Source organism: Anser cygnoides, chromosome 7, assembly GCF_040182565.1.
Source record: "Anser cygnoides isolate HZ-2024a breed goose chromosome 7, Taihu_goose_T2T_genome, whole genome shotgun sequence".
Classification (NCBI taxonomy): Eukaryota; Metazoa; Chordata; class Aves; order Anseriformes; family Anatidae; genus Anser; species Anser cygnoides.
Window position 1 is genome coordinate 15,915,840 of NC_089879.1, and position 16,816 is coordinate 15,932,655.

At 33.9% G+C, this 16,816-nt stretch overlaps 1 protein-coding gene across 4 annotated transcripts in view; it reads right to left on the bottom strand.

The window, feature by feature from the left end:
• The window catches only part of LOC106038121 (heparan sulfate glucosamine 3-O-sulfotransferase 1-like), a 20,680-nt gene extending 4,271 nt beyond the window's left edge, over window positions 1-16,409 (bottom strand). For 2 of the 4 annotated variants that reach the window (XR_010832716.1, XR_010832717.1), the window contains exon 1: window positions 32-2,746. The gene's annotated coding sequence lies outside the window, so the exon portion shown is untranslated. Of the gene's footprint in view, window positions 1-31; window positions 2,747-14,921 lie in introns of those variants that run through there. The other 2 variants (XR_010832715.1, XM_013184524.3) reach the window with 2 other exon arrangements.
• Window positions 16,410-16,816: the final 407 nt, after the last annotated feature.

Sequence of the window (16,816 nt, forward strand, 5' to 3'; positions counted from 1 at the left end):
ATCATTCCAAAGCATTTTTGAATGTCAGTACCTTTCCTCAGATTCCCTGATGGAATACCATATACCCAATGGTACTGGATGGTTACACATTCATTTGGTTTCCAGTCAACTCTGTAGCATATGAATAAAAGCTGTTTACTCAGATCTGTATCAAAACACAGATTAAGGCAAAATTTTGGAATCTGAGTCCTTCAGAGCAGAAGACTAATAGTATTATAAAGCAATAGTGCAGTGCCTTTGTTGGATCAATGTGAAAAAAAATCGATATAACGGCGTATTCTTTGCAGCTATCAAAGTGCTGTGAAGTGCAGTCACTTAAGTGTTGGGAAATCTTGGCAAAACCAAATATTTAGGTACAATTCTGCATTTTCTCCAAAGCTATGTACAAGAAATAGCTACATACTTTCTGGTCACCTAAAAATGTTTGCAGGGAAGCAAGGCTGGTTGGAGCTGGAAACATATTTTCTTAATCCATTTAGTATTCAATCATGTTAAGGAAGTGATGAATTTTAAACATCCTAAAATTTGAAACAAACAAACAAAAAGTTCTAGGCTTTTTTTTTTCCCCATCCCTGAAAATCTTACAGAAGAAATCCTCATTAAGAAGATTCTTGTCCTATTTCTGAGAAATTACAACATTTTAAAGTTTGCAGGTTAAATCTATTTCCTTAACTTTTTTTCAGTGTGGAAAAAAACTATTTCACACAGTGAAGCAGCAGCCAATAAAAATAACTGGTTTTTGATTCCATTTGAATTATGGCTCATATTGTAAAGTAGTCCCAGAAATACTACAGCTTTAGCTCCTTCTTTGGTTCCACTGTCAGTCTCTTTCTTTTTCTGGATATATTGGTCACAGTACTTTGCCTCTTAGAAACAACCTTAAAGAACACAGTCAATTCCCATTTGTCATGGCTCTGAGGAGCACTTAGTGTTTCTATTCAAAAATTGTTTACCTTCAGTCTTACTTTACAGACTTAAAAAAGTAATATAAAAACATTTTTGATAATAACAATCTAGGCGAGATTCATTGAATCTATATTCTAAATCTTATTACAACCTACTCCAGTTTCCTTTATAACTAGGGAATAACTCTTTTTGTAGGCCTGATTGAACTCCAAACTCATACATAGATAGCAAGCATTAACCCTTTAATTTTAAGACTGCTATTTTAAAAATAAACATTTATTAAATATCGGAAAAGCCCTGGTATAATTGGATTTTTAATCAGAAACTAAAAAAAAAAAAATCAACAACAACAACAAAAAAACTCCTTTACCACCATGAAAGAAAATTTGATTTTAAAAGTCATAGCCTTTTTTCTAAGAACTTCACATAGACGTTCTACTTAGGGTTCTCAAGAGCAGGGAATGAGGGAATGCAAGCATTTCTATGGAAATTAGAGAATGGAAGAATAGCTACATTTATACCAAAACCATTCGTAGTTATGTTTTCAGAACAACTGCTCTTTTGGATGGCAAGTTTAAGAAACAATAAATGTGCTATTTAGAGCTGCTGAGGAATCAAAATGCATTTTGCTATAAGTGACAGCTAATGTCTGTTGATTTTGAAAAGCCCTCATAGTCTATACAATGCTGAACATGCAATCTGAGGCATCAAAACCTAGATGATGCCAAAAATATTGGCCTTCAAATTTCATGCATGTTTGCAAGCAGTGCCTCTGTTATATAAATTCTGGTCATTTGGTGAATTCAGAATTTTCTGATTCACAAGGTTCCTAAACTGTCTATCTAGAGTAAGGATAAGGCTACACATAAGATGCTGTTGGAACCAATTCCTCTCTTATCTGATGTAGGAGTATATGGCAATATTGCCACTTTCCTGGCCTATGATCCTAGTAGGCTGGGATTTGGGATCGTGGCACAACGGATGAGGGAACAGTTAATCTTTCTTTTAACCTGTTTCAAAACTTCAGTATTAAGTTACATTCTAATAATCTTAATTTTTAAATTAAAATTCTTTCAGGAAGATTTAGGAATTATTTTTGTAAATCCCTTACAAGTGTTTTCAACTTGTCTTTCCTGTGCTTATCTACATGCATACATAAGATTACAAGTGCTTTGAAATAAAGGCAAGACCAGCCTGAATGTCAGACAACCAAGCATTGTGTCTTGCACATACCAAGGAGTAGACATATAGCTCATTATCCAGTTTAAATTCAAGAGCTATCCCATCTTGAAACAGTTCCATAAACTGATTTTTAACACATATATTAGGCACATATTTAACACATATATTTAACACATATATTAGGCATTCTTGATAAACCAGAAAAAATAATTTTAGAGTTATTAAAATATTTATATAATATTAAATCTAGGCTATATATAATTATATAATTATATATAATATTAAAATATTTATATGAACATATATGTAATATAGGAAATATGTCCACATCCATTGATTTTTATTTTATTTAAAAAAAATCACAAATACTGTTTATTCCTATAACTGATGGTTATCTGGTTTCATTCACCAAAGAATCAGGCACAAATACTGTCTCAGAGAAAACTGGAAGCTGAATAAGAAATTTGTACTTGGAACTAAGGAAAGTTTGGTTTTCCAAAATATTTTGAGGTTTGCATGTAATATAAGTGAGTGTCTGTTTAATTTACCATCTGAAATCAGCAGTTTTCTGTAAGACACACTTAGAAACCAAGTAACAGAAGAGATCTTATATTTTCTGATCACCAAAGTATTAGCAATATTTTTGAAAACAGTTATGTCAGGTTAACCTATTTTCAATTAATTAGTTGTTTTATATAGTGGAAATTTCTTAGACTCATTGCTAGAACAAAACCTTACCCAGGAAATATTACCAGAAATAATTTAATTCAGAATGTGCTGCAGAGCTGGTGCCTAAATAGAACAAAATTGCCTTTGGGAGCAATTCCATCAGAACAACATTCCAGCTTCAGCCTAAGAGATTTGATTGATTTTGATGAAGCTCTAAGATGTTAGATCCTGTGGTTAGGTTATAATTGCTACATAAATGTAAAAAGGACTTAAACATGATTTATCAAATATAATTGGAAAGTAATTTGAATAATTTTTGTGTTGCTTTTCTGTCTTTATGCAATTAAATGCACATTTTTAGAAGATATGAACTGCTTTATGTAATGAAAACAATATATATTACATTGAAGCACTGTGTACTCTGAATCTCAAAATATTCCTATTAGCTATATGGAACATAACTGAAAAATTAACCTCATGATACATGATCAGAATTACAGTGCCTTACTGCCTCCCCCCCCCCCCCCTTTTTTTATTTGGTAGTTTCATGTTGCTTAGTAACATAAGGAACATCAACAGATACAATACTTAAGCAGATATGAAGCTCAGAAAGAAATGCATGCTGCAAAAAGAACTATTTAAATACATAATAACTTGGGCTTTTGTTGTTTTATTTTTTTAAAGCCTTAGACTAGACTAAAGAAGCTAATATGCTGGCTGAAAAATCATTTTAATATTGCAGAAATGTTCTAGAGACCCTTAACTTCTGCACTCTATTATACAAAAATCTAAGCAGCTTGTGATTTACCTTGCTTCAGGGTAAAATGCAACATCATAGGGTAAACGTAACTATATTATTATTACTCATTTATAATATTATTAATTTCTAATACTACTTCCCATCGCCTGTAATACTTTCACTTGGAGAATTTCACAGCACTTTATATTAATTAATTATCTGTACCTTATTAAGGCACCATTCTCATCTTACAGGAAATTGCAACTAAGCAACATACAGTCAGTTCAGGAGTGCAAATGCTTTGGAAAGTCAGGGTTAATGTGATCTGCTCAAGGTCATACAAAAGTATGTCTAACCAAGAATAAACCTGGAAACCTGGGCTTCCAATTCCCCTTCCAGTTCCAACTTTGTACTATTTCATGGCAGTCGCTCACATCTCTTACAGTAACTTATACTTGGGAAACATACAGAACTGAAAACCAAAGTGATTCCTCAGTGCTTCAGCATAAGACTGGAGCATGAACTCCGGATTTTATTGTTTCAGGACATATTTATGCAAAAATACTGTTTATTACTGAAAGCTGCAACAAGTGGACGCAGTCAGAAAAAATATAACAAAACACCAGTTTTTGTCTCGAATTTAAAAACATTTGGGGGGTTAATAAAAAACATACTGCTTTTCCTGTTTATTCCTGTTAGATATCTCATCCCAACAAAGAGATCAGCTACTGAGAAGAGTGCAAGTCAGTCATTTTAAGACTTGCTGGCACACAAAAATTTGTAACAGCTATATTATACTTCTGTAATTAAGAGCGTCTCTGTCAATATATGTTGACAATATATATATATATATATATATAAAAGCTATAGCAGCCTGACTAATCACAGCTAGAGGTCATGTAAGGTGAACTGCTTTGGCAATTAAAAAAAATAAATCATAGTGTGATGACAGTTATGGCAGTGTAAAGTATCTATATACAGACTGGCTTTATGTGATAAGTAACTCTAAGTTAACAACAACTACACACCACTACAACGAGAACATAATTAAGTTTTCAAATTTCTTAAACTGGATTTTTTTTTTTTTGCCTTTTGGTAAAAGTAGAGCTAGTTACATAGCAAAATAGATGCAAATCTGCTGTCAGCATAGTTTATATGTATTTTAAAAAACCGGCGAATAAATAATCCCATGCATATGGGATGCATTGCTTAATATAATCCAGTACCAATTTATTCCAATCCAATAAAGGAATGACTAAATCTATTATTACTTCTAATATTTCATTGCTAACACAGTCATTGAAAGTCCTTTTCATAATACCTAAATTCTACTTTATAGAATCATTTGAGAAATAATATATATTAAAAAAAACAACACTCGACACATGGTTGAAATGAAAGTATCCTCTAATATGAATTGAAACTAAACAAAGCTCAGCCATTTCTACCCCCACAGGTCAGATATGTCTAGACTGAGTTCAGAAGACAATGAGGGCATAGAAATGTATTCTGTGTGAAGTCCGAAGAATATTTAACATTTTGAAAAATTTTCCTACATAGAAACAATTATGAGTAGACAATTTAATAGATGCAGTGCAGTTGCCTTAGGTTTGTGTTAGAATGAAACTAGCAAGAAATAGCTACAATTTAATATGTGCAGAGCTGTATCCTGAAAGTGTCACTGTGATCTGATTCAGAAGAATCCCAGATAAAGAAATACATTTTTGTACATATAAGACTTGAAGTAGAAGCTTTCATAGGGCTTGATGTTACAAAACCACATGCAATTCTAACATTGTCACATTTCTGCAAGAATACAGAATTCTTTTCCAGAGTTGTTTAAAATGGAATGCAAGTTTATGACCTTTTAAAAAGAACAAAATCTCATTTTCAGTTTTGCAATCAAATCCCAATCAAAGAGAACTTTATCTAGGCTCAGGCTTCTATGGTGGAGTTTTGTCTCAGCTCTCACTAAAAATATATCAGTGTAATCTGGTTAAGCTTGGATGACTACCAAGGGTATTGAATAGCAAAGTACATTTCCATTCCACACAATTTCAGTCTTAAAGCTCACATAATGTTAAAATTAGAATGTATAAGTGAACAGAGTACTTTTACAAACATTGTTTTCTTTAAATGTGCTTAAATATGTCTTTCAAGGTAAAAAAAATCCAAAACATACTGAAAATAACTACAAGAACAACTGTTTTTATGATAGGTGGCCATTTAGGCTGGGGACAGACTTTTGGGTTAGAGGTGTTACCATCTAAAGACATGATTATACCATTATTATGCTCTTATTATGTTTATCATTGACCAATAGCTGGATTTACTGTTCTTCATCTCTGCTGCAAAGAATTGTTCAAGTGCTCCATTGCTTCCTCTCCTAGCAGGAAAGGCTATCTGTTTGGACAGTATTGGTAACCCATGTAAAATCTGCTGTTTATGTCATTCATGCAATTTCTCCTAACTCAGTCCAAATCAGCTGAATTATTTTAACAGTTTAAATAGCACCACTAATCTTACTCCTTTTACTGAACATAGCCAGAAAGCAAACATGCAAGTAGATGAGTTGGCTAATACAGGAGAGGGGGCACATCTGGTGGAAGAAACAACACCTCTATTTGTAAAGAAAACTTCTGCCCAAGATCTAAAGTGAAAAATACCATTTCCAAAATCATTTCAGTCAACAAATTGAATTTGGACTCTACATAAAGCTTTATACAGGAATGAATCAGTCAAATAATTTACAAAAGTCAGTATGGGACATGGCACTTCACCCCAAAAAGCATTTGCTCAGCTACCCTTACATTTTAAGAGGAGTTGTCTATGCAAATTAACTTAGTTAAGTTTTGCATCAGCTTCATTAGGAGGCTTGCCTTTAGCTTTTCCTGAAGGAAAAGCTAAAGCTGCAAAAAAATGCATTTGAATTATGTGCAAATTCATCAGTGTTGTTTTCCTCTCTCTTTTTTTTTTGTCTCAAGAAAGTAAACCAACAAAAATTACCCTACAATTGTACCCAGATACAGCCAGGCAGAGAAATGTATAAAAAGAATGTTAAGACCAAGAACTTGTACAATAAATGCTACAGAACAGATGGAGATTTGACAATAGATGGGCCAGTAAAATAAGTGAATGGAAAAAAATACATACATTGGCATTAGAGAGAGGCATTTGAAAGCACTAGATAGGTGAACCTGAATTCAATATCCCATCATTACAGGTAAAAGTGTAAGGTATAAAATATATACATATATTATATATATATTACCTCAACTATTCCATGAAACTAAAGAAGTGCGAAAGGAGATTTATCAGCACATGATAACCATTTATCTTCAGAAAGAACATGAAACTATTCTGCCACGTTTACTCTATATTCCACTGCCAGATTAATGGTAATAACAAAATCATGTTCCCATTGTCATTACTGGGCTTTATCAAAAATCTTTCAGGTTAGTCAGTTTCCATGCATATACACAGCTTTGACGTGAAAAGTACCTTCCACATCTGTCGTGGAAAATATCTGATGCAAACTGGAGAAAGCAAGAAAGGGTGAGTAAAATAACACCTAAAGCCTTGCAGCTTTGGAACAGAGTTTCAACTTGAGTTCCACTGGGCTCTGGTTATGCCAAGAGTAGAAGACTAAGAAAGAACAAAAAGGACCACAGATCCCAGAAACAAATAAACATTGCAGTAATTCATATTACTGATAAAGAATGCTAATGTTTTTGTATGGACTTATGTATTTTTATCGCTTTCATTTTACTCAAACTATAGATGTATTTTTAAAAAGGAGATGCACTAAGACACCTTTCCCAAAAGGGGTACTTCCTAAAAAACATGATCCCACAGTCCGTCACAGAATGCTGTCTTGCTGTTGTAACTCTTCCAGAAATGAAAGAGTCTAACGGTGTCTCTATAAGCTTCAACACAAAAACATAAACTGTCCCAAAGAAAGACAAATTAACATTTTCAAGTCCTAATATCAGCAATGAATTTCTTTGGATGAAGCTTTTACAAATGAAATTGCAGTTTTGTAACAGCCGACAGTTACTATCTTTCAGAGTGAAAATAAGAATAAAACAGAAAATAGGTATTTGGTGGCTAAAGATAGGAGCTGCAAAATAACATCAATTGGCTGCAGGCTTCACTTCTACCAGGTACACAGACTATAATGGATTTGAAGAAAAGCTAAGAAAGGTTAGCATAAACTATAAACACATTAAATCATTGGCAGGTGATACTACCAGATACGAGTTTTGAAAAATTTTGTTTCCCTAAGGCTAGCATAATGTTTTCTAATTCCTATTTCTGATAACTCAAGATAGAAAATTGCCTGATGATAATATGACTGCAAATTTATAGCAGTATCTTATATACAGTAATATATACAGTAAAAATAATATATTTCTGTGCTAAATAAACTTTTTACAGATGTAGCCTACAAAATTATATTTTATGGTATCTTTGAAAATATCATAATCAACCACCCACATAATAAAACCATCCACATAAAGGTTACTGAATTATAATTTCATAAAGGCCCCTCTATAAAACTGGGCACAGTCTAAGCATGCCGCTAAACAGAGATAAAATAAATTCTGTTCCTATTAAGATATAAAATATAGATAGTGGTCAGATTAATACCGATGACAAGGCCAATTTTATGTGTCTAATCACTCTACATATCACATTGGCATATTTTGAATGGAATCACATTATCAATTTATTGAATTAAACTTACACTTGTAATTGTTAATTATGCATCACGGCTAATACAAACAGAAGTAACAAAGACCCCATGCCAGGCCTTCAGCCAAATAAGCAGTAACTGCATAATAATAAAATGATAACTAGCTGATAACTAGCTTCTGCGTTCATTTCTAGAGATCTTACTAAGACAAAACTTCAACTTCTCTATCTCTGTTCTAATTCTTAGAATATTATTCATTTACCCACTTCCATTGTCACGAAGAAAACCTTGATACTGATGTTTAGGAATTCAAATTAGAATGAATTTGCTGCAGATTTATGAGACCTGTCTTTCAAAGGAAAAGATTCCTCAGAACGTGAGAGATGACAGCAGAAGCATTCACGAGGGAAACAAAGCTCTATGTTGTATGAAACAGCAAATTCCTACAGAACATCCATGTCAAATAGATGACCTAGAACCTCTGTTACACTCTCATGTCAGAGCACAGCTTCCTGGCACTATAAAAACAACAACAATAAACACTTGCTAATCTGAACTGATGGGGATTCTGAAGCACTACAACTTCAGGGACTATAAAAAGGGAAAACTGTCTCACAGGAGAGCTTTTTCTGGGCAGAACTTGTCAATATTATTCCTTGAGTTCTTAGTACAGCTCCAGTGCAGGGTGAGAACACTCCAGACAGTGCTTAACAGATGCTGGCAGCTGAACTGGGAGCTACCAAGGCCGCCAGGAATGATGTGGCAAGTTAGCCAGGGAGAGAAGCCACAAAGTAGGAGGCTCATGGGCCAAGAGGCTCCTTTGTTCCCACCTTGAACTCTCTCCCAAGGTTAAACACTTCAGCCACATATGCCCCTTTGTAGCTTACCTACTCCTATAGATACTTAGATCTATTACCTACTCTTACCTACCCTCTAGTATCTTACTACTCTTTTTAGTAACTTCTCAGGAAAGTTTACTAAGGCTCTGGTATTAGTATTTGGGAACCAGTAAAGTTACATGATGCTGACTGATAACAATGTCTGTATTGGGTCTTGTATAATTGCTGTATAGCCCCTATTATACAAGGCATAAAATAAACTGATCCATCCCTTATAATAAGTCATACTTTCCCCAAATCAGCAGATTTGAGACCTTCTGATGTCAAACTCAGACATGAAGATAAACTAATTTCTTGGATCAGGAATATATTGAAAAGTGCAGGAGTATAGTGAGCTGAGAATTCACCCACGGTAGAACAAAGCAGCTGAAAAGCCCATCAGAATTGAAATGATCTGGTCTTATAAATGTTGACTGAACAATGTTTAAGAAATGCTTCATAAGTGCATGAAACCAAAAGACATATTTATTTTTCTGACTATAGCTAGTTCTTAAGTCCTTGGTATTTTAAAAAGTTTTTAGTTAACTCAGGATCATGAAAAATGCCACAGAAAAATAAAACACATCCCATAGGAGTAATTTTTTTATTTATGTTTTATGAGTGACTATAAAACAGACATTGTGAGGAAATATAAAGAAGCTGAAAACATAAGTCATTAAGATAATTGATTTAAAGCTGAAAATCTAATTTTGAAATGTTGGTCCTGATAAGAGGCAAGATCAAGACAATGGTAAGGGACAAAAGGCCCGAGTATTAAAGCCTGATGAAATAATAATGACCTGCCAAACTAAGAAACACACCCAATCCACACTGAATTTAGGTATGCTTAGAGACTTTGAACATCAGAAAATCAAAGATTATATGAAAAAATATCCACAGTCTACCTTTCCTCAAAGTAAACATACAGAACTTGAAGTCAGAGATCACATAAAGCAACTGCCTAACAATTCTTAAAACTGATTACTACAGAAGGCAGTAAAGAGGAAAAACTCTGTCATACTGGTGAGCAAATCCCTGATAACAAAGGGGAAGTTAAATGCAATAGCATTATAGAGAGAAGATACAGAATAGGCAAACACATTGGAAAACAAACAAACATAATACTCTTTTTGAATAAAAACTCGATTAATGCCTTCAACACAGATACTCATTATCAAGTTATATGCATGTCCAACCCAGCAGGCAGCTGTAGAGACATAGGAATGAAAGCAATTGAGGGCTCATTTGAAAACGCCTAATAACCAGAACACAACACAGAAAATAGGCCAGCTGTGCCAAACTCAAGCTTCTTTGGCACTGCTCCTCATACTAAAGCAGAGGGTGAAAGATGACGGTCATTGAGTCACTGGCCTAAAAACACAGATTAAGTACAAAACAGATTATTTTCTGGATAACGAAGACAAGCAGAAATCCTTTGCTTTTTACCAGACATGTTCCCACTGCTGAAGTAATATATTAAAATACAGTAAAAGAATACTTACCACTGAAAGTCTGAGAGCAGATAGCTAATATCAAACATTTCCTATGTTTATCACCAGGATTTCTGAGATTTAGTAAGGGCTCCATCTGACTGTATTTTACACTTCTCAGTTCAGAAAGACAGAATTCAGAAAAGCTTCTCTGCCATCCTAGTCTTATAAACTCTAATGTACAGGATGAACCTGTAGGCATGTCAATACCTCAACTGAAGTCAAAGTATTAAAGATATCCAAATGTATGACAAAAACTCTTAAGCTTCAGTGGAAAACAAAGCAAATCCTTCTCTTTCCCCTCGGTCCAGCCAGTTATTATGACAACTTCTCTGTGCAAAAAGAATCTCTGCATTTTAAGCTTAAGGCAGCTTAAAGTATGCCCACAAAAACATTTTCTTTGGTTGTGCTCTAAACCTGAAAAGCCAGGGGAAAAATAGCTGCAGTACCACTGCATCAAATAACATGGTTAATTCAAGCAGAACATGTTCCCTGCCATACAGCATCACCTCTCCCCTATAGCTCAGTGCTACTTTGCACCCAAATAACCCGTCCACACTCTTCATTTAATGCTGCTTCACTTCAAATCAGTTAAAACTTCTCAGAAAGGCTCTTTGATGGCTGACAGTGCCTACAGCAATTTTTTGGAGCCTCTAAGCTCTGTCTGTCAATTTCCACCTAGGTCTTTAAGGTAAAAATCATATTTAGGAGCCATCACAAACATTCAAGATCTGGACTTTAAGACTTCAAATTTGTGAGACTTGTGACAAATGGTAAGAGTTTGTCACATTAGAAGCTCTAAGTAGAAGGAGCCACAATAGATTTGGTCAGAGACTGAATCAGAGCATGTTAAGATTCCCTCCCAGATTCAACCATTATGTTTGCTGACTATAATGATAAACTCAATAATTAGTACTTTTCTACCTGAAATAGTAGCATTAAAAATCTGCTGTACCTAGACATACTATAATGTCCTTTTAACAGTTTCTCCTTAAGTTTCAAAGATGTTGTTGGTATTCTGGTAGTTGGCAAGGTGTTTGAAACACTAATAGAGGAGAAAAAGGCAGAGGTAGGAAGGGTCTCTGACACATTTTCCATAAGTAACTGTATATTAATTAGAGCAATAAATGGTCAGAATGTTCAAAGTCATTCTGTTACCAGTGGGTAGGTTGTACAACACATGTACTTTACATCATTATAAAACCTTTACTTTTCAGATATTCAAAAGATACTGCGTAACAGCAGAATGGTATTATATTGCCACAACACTGGGACAATTCATCAAGGATCAGTACCTTAATATGTCATCAAGATAAAAAGTACTTTCATTATCTCTCATTCTCAATCTCCCTCTCAGACTCTCTCCCTCCTAATGAAGTCAGGAACAGCATTCCACAGAAACAAACTAACAAAAGCACATTTTTTTGTTATTTCAGTTCCAGACTGACAAAATATCTTTGCTTTTTGTAGGAGGAGGTAATCAATGTTGTTATCTATCATTGCTGTTTTATAGCCACAATTAAAATGGAACTCCATCTTTTCTTACTGTATAGTTTACAACCCACGCGTTCCATACTGTTCTAGTCCATTTATTTTTTTCCTCAGGAAACGTAAAACAAGTTGAGTACCAGTCCTCATTTCTCTTTTACTTGTTCTCCATCACCACCAAGGCTTTTTTATATAAAGCAAGATTGTGGGTGTTTGTATGTGATGGTATTAAACATAACATACAAAACTTGCATATCCAGTTCCTAGTTTCTTCTGCCCCATAAACACACTTGTCAGCCTCTATGCATGATGCAATTTAACAGAAATAAAAATAAATCAAAATCCCACTGTATTTTAACTCTAAGTACATTTTTTTTTTTCCAATTTTCAATGCATACCAAATTTTTCTGGAGGGTTGACAGAAATATTTTCAGTAGGCTTTCTGGGGCATCCTTTGTCAATAGTTTAGCAGTTACTTTAAACCTTTTGAAAGCTGAAACCAGGACAAGACCAAATAATAATATCTGAATACCAGTTAATTTGCAGGTCCAGTGTGATTCATAGAAAACAAAAAAATAAACAGAAAGTGAAGCACTAAACCAACACTTTCAAATCAGATTGCCTAAAAGAACATAAAATCAGAAACAGGTTCTGTTGCCTTTACTCACAGGGAATAAAGTACTGTTCTATTCCATTAATAAAATGGAGTTGGATAGTGCTGAATGTAAGACAAGAGAATCTTAATTCCCTACATAAAGGGTGATGTAAACTTAAAAGCTATTGAGCATTTGTAGTTTCTGTGTCTCAAGGACGGCTGAGAACTCAACTGAAGGTCAGCTGTTTTTAGACATGGACACATCCATTTTCAAGCTCAGCAAGATATAAGAAACATACCTGAGTATGTGTAATTATTCTCTGGCAAACATTTGCAGGCTACCTATTTGCAACTGTTGATATATGTCGAAGCTTTGCACTGTTTCAGAAGAATATAAAAAACAAACAAACAACTACAAAAAAAACCAACAAAACCAACCAACCAAAAAAAAACAACCAAAAAACAAAAAACAAACATGCAGCATTTTGTAAAGATTAGTATGAAATTTAGGGTAAGAGAATATTTGCTGGAATACCAAAATACCAGCATTACTTATCATACCTTATCTGTCCTTCTCATGCTCTCAGCTTTTAGTATCCCACTGCTTGGTCATTTATACATAAAGTCGTTTGTACAACACATTCATAATACTATTTCCTCCCAGTCCCATTTATGAAAAATATATACGTCTATTTAAAGCAACATCATGTTTAATTTTGTGGCAGTAAAGGACTTTTTTTTTTTGGCCTGTATTCTGATTATAAATGTTCTGTCCTCTTACCTTAAAAATGTCTCCACAGGGGAAAATAAATCTGGATTTAAAATTTAATTTGGAACTATAAAATACAGAATAGTTATTTCTGTTTACAGCATGCTAAAAAAGGTAATGCAAGTAAGCAGTGTAAGCTACCGGTTATTGATGCTAGCTCTGTTTTAAAGCAATGGTAATAGCTTTTCATCTCAGGAGAAGACAGTGTTTCTTCTGTAAACTATAAATTGTATATATTATTTTACATTTTTTAATGCTGAATTTTAATCTTAGACATGTAGTTTGGTATTCCTTAGTTGAAATATTTTCACACTCATGTTCCACTTACTCTTTACAGTATCGATCAATATAAATATATTTCAAGCTAAAACAGCATTAATATTAAAAGCAGGTTAAATTTCTTTCAGAACCTTTCTGTCCAGGGGGAAAGTCTGACATGGATGCACTCAGAAAGCTGTCACACCTACTGATGCCTTAAAGGGAATTGTAGCCAAAAGAAAAACTGAGTTAGTCTGAGTTTATAGACAATGATTACACTTCAGAACAAATTTTTGAGATCAGAATTAAGTTGTTAGAATTAAAGAACATTGCAGTATGTGCATGAGAAAGAAAGGATTCAGTTATTAAATGTGCAAGAATCAATTCCTATGCTATGAGGCTTACCAATATTATACAAGAAATTAGAGAGAAGCATGTCAAAAACATTCATAAAATGCAACTAAATTTCCCTGACATTAAAAAACTGACTGATATAATTGTGGGTCACAGTCTGAGAATATTTCAGAAATCAGATTTCAGTGAAATTGAAATGTAGCAGGAGAAATAAATCATGAAGTCCAATCCATTCCATAAATCTGTTTTATAGATCTGTGCTCTTAAGTATGTAAGAGAAATTGGATGTGAAGTATTTTAAATTATAACATGTAACCAAGCACTGCTAAGCGGGTAGTGAAAGAGGAAAGGAGTAATGCAATGAAAATTATGAAAGCAAAAAATTATGCATCCATAGACAAAAAAACATATTATTAATAATTGTAATGACCAGAGTTAGATTCTATATTTGTGCAATATGGAACATATATATAGACAGAATATATATATATATATACACACATAGGACACAGACAAAGAAAAAACAGTGAGGCAATAATATAAAATAATGCAGCTGGATTCAAGAATTTAGATTACTTGGGTTCATGAGCAATACAGCTGATGCTGATAAATGTAGATTATAAAAAATTATTGCAAACAGATAAATGTGTATACACTGGAAATATGAATGGCCACCCAAGCACAGAAGAACATGGACTTCTTACAACATATGAAACTTTAGGAAAATATAAATTCTACTACAGTTCAGAAAGGTAGGAAGGGAAAAGGTATCACAGTTGTGCTTGAAGTGGAGACTGAATGGATCTGAGTTCAATCTCTACGCTTTCCCGTGGGGGCTGGAGCAAATATACCTTAGACAGTGATGCCATATCAAAGTGAGATAGAATTTGAACTTACAGTTGATAACATGCTCTGCAAGTACAGCAACCATCCTCACACTCTAAGACTTTTCACATGGGGAATGAGAGCTCAGCAGCTAAGGTGTTTTAAAATATACACCTGAGCCTCCTTACAGTAATTTCCCCTTGAAGACAAGCCTTGAGGGTGAACTTTTTCAGAAGCATTTACACCAGCCCTTAATAGATTAGTCCCATAGATGTCATTCATACAATAATTAGTAGCAAAGTTATGACAATCTAAACTTTTTGAAACATCCCCCTCTTACATACCTTGTGCTCTTCAGAATTACACTTCTCACCTTGCAGTGGCATTGCAAAAGCAAAAACAGATACTTTGAATGTCCAGGTGATGAAAAGGTGAAGACATACCATAAAAGGGATTCCTTAAGATTGAGTTGTATTGCTACAGTTGAACAATAAGGAAATGCTATATCACCAGACACATGTAGGAATATGTTCAGGTGTTTTGGAGGGGTTTTAAATTACAGAGATGACAAACTATCAGCCCCCTTACTGAAAGATAAAAATTGTAAGGTTTTGAATACTAAAAAGAGTCATAGTCACAGGAGAAACTGGGAGAAATTACACTGAAAAAAAAAAATAAGAAAATGTCAGGGAACCCTTATATACAAAAAATATATTATTTAGATGACCTCCACCACCACACAATCCAACACATATCCCTTTTTCTTGAGTGAAATTTTTACAAGGCTCTTAGATTCCACTGATAATACAAGCAAAATAATAGGAGGAAAAGTAAAAGAACAACAGTTTACTTGACCTTTTGACGAAGTATTTCACTATTAGTTTAGGGGCAAAAAGTAAAGGTGGATTAAAAACTAGGTCAGAAACCAAAAGTGTAGGAATTCACAAGAAATTTTCATCATCCAGTTAATTCAGAAACTTGCACCACATAGCTCTTTAGAAAAAGACACAGGCTGAGAGTTTCAAAGGAGCCTAAGGGAGCTTCAGTTACTTATTCCTTTGAAATTTGAATTTCAAATTACGGATGGACACCTAGATCCTTCAGAGTTCTTGGAAAGTCCTACCTCTAGGATTCTTTATGAAACACTCAAAATCTCAATGAAAGCTTCTGCTTGATGCATAGTATTGGACAAAGGCAAGCACACTATTAGTATGCAAAAGTTGAGAGAAAGAATGTCAGGATAATTTTAATGCATTAAATTAATGGTTCAAAGACTAGGAATAGCGCATTTCATTCTGCTCAATCTCTCTTAAAAAAGATATAGTAGAAAGAGGGACTTCGGGGGTGGCTAACAACAAAAGATTGCAGAATAAGTCATTACTATAAGGAGACAAAATACTCATCTTTAGATTTTCTCAGGAGTTTGGACTTAGACTGATTGCTACGTTACACAAATGAACTGGCATGTGACTTGCAAGTGCAGGAAAAAATACGCTACAGTGACATAAGAAGGTAACAAAATTAAAACTGACAAAAGAGTATGTTCGTAACAATGCAAAATCAATCTGGGAGTGTCACTGCCACTGAATACTAGTGAAGACTTACTAATGCAAACAAGGAGGAAAGAAGGGAGGAAGGAAGGACAGCCAACAAAGAAACAAAACATTTTAAATTGTATTTCAAAGTGCACTACTTACTGCCTTAAATAATCTATTATGAAAGAGTTTTACAAGAGCTCAAAGGATAACAATTCAATTTGAGAAATCTGCACTTCTGAGATCAGAATAACTAGGAGGTAGCTCACAGAAATCTGCTCTTCTGGATCATAATAACTAGAGGGTAGCTCATATAAAATGAATAACAATTTACTAATAATATATTTTCCAAAGAAATTTCATACAAATAAAGAATAAATAATTTTAATAGGTTAGTATGCTTTTATTCACTTTATTGCATTCTATAGAAAG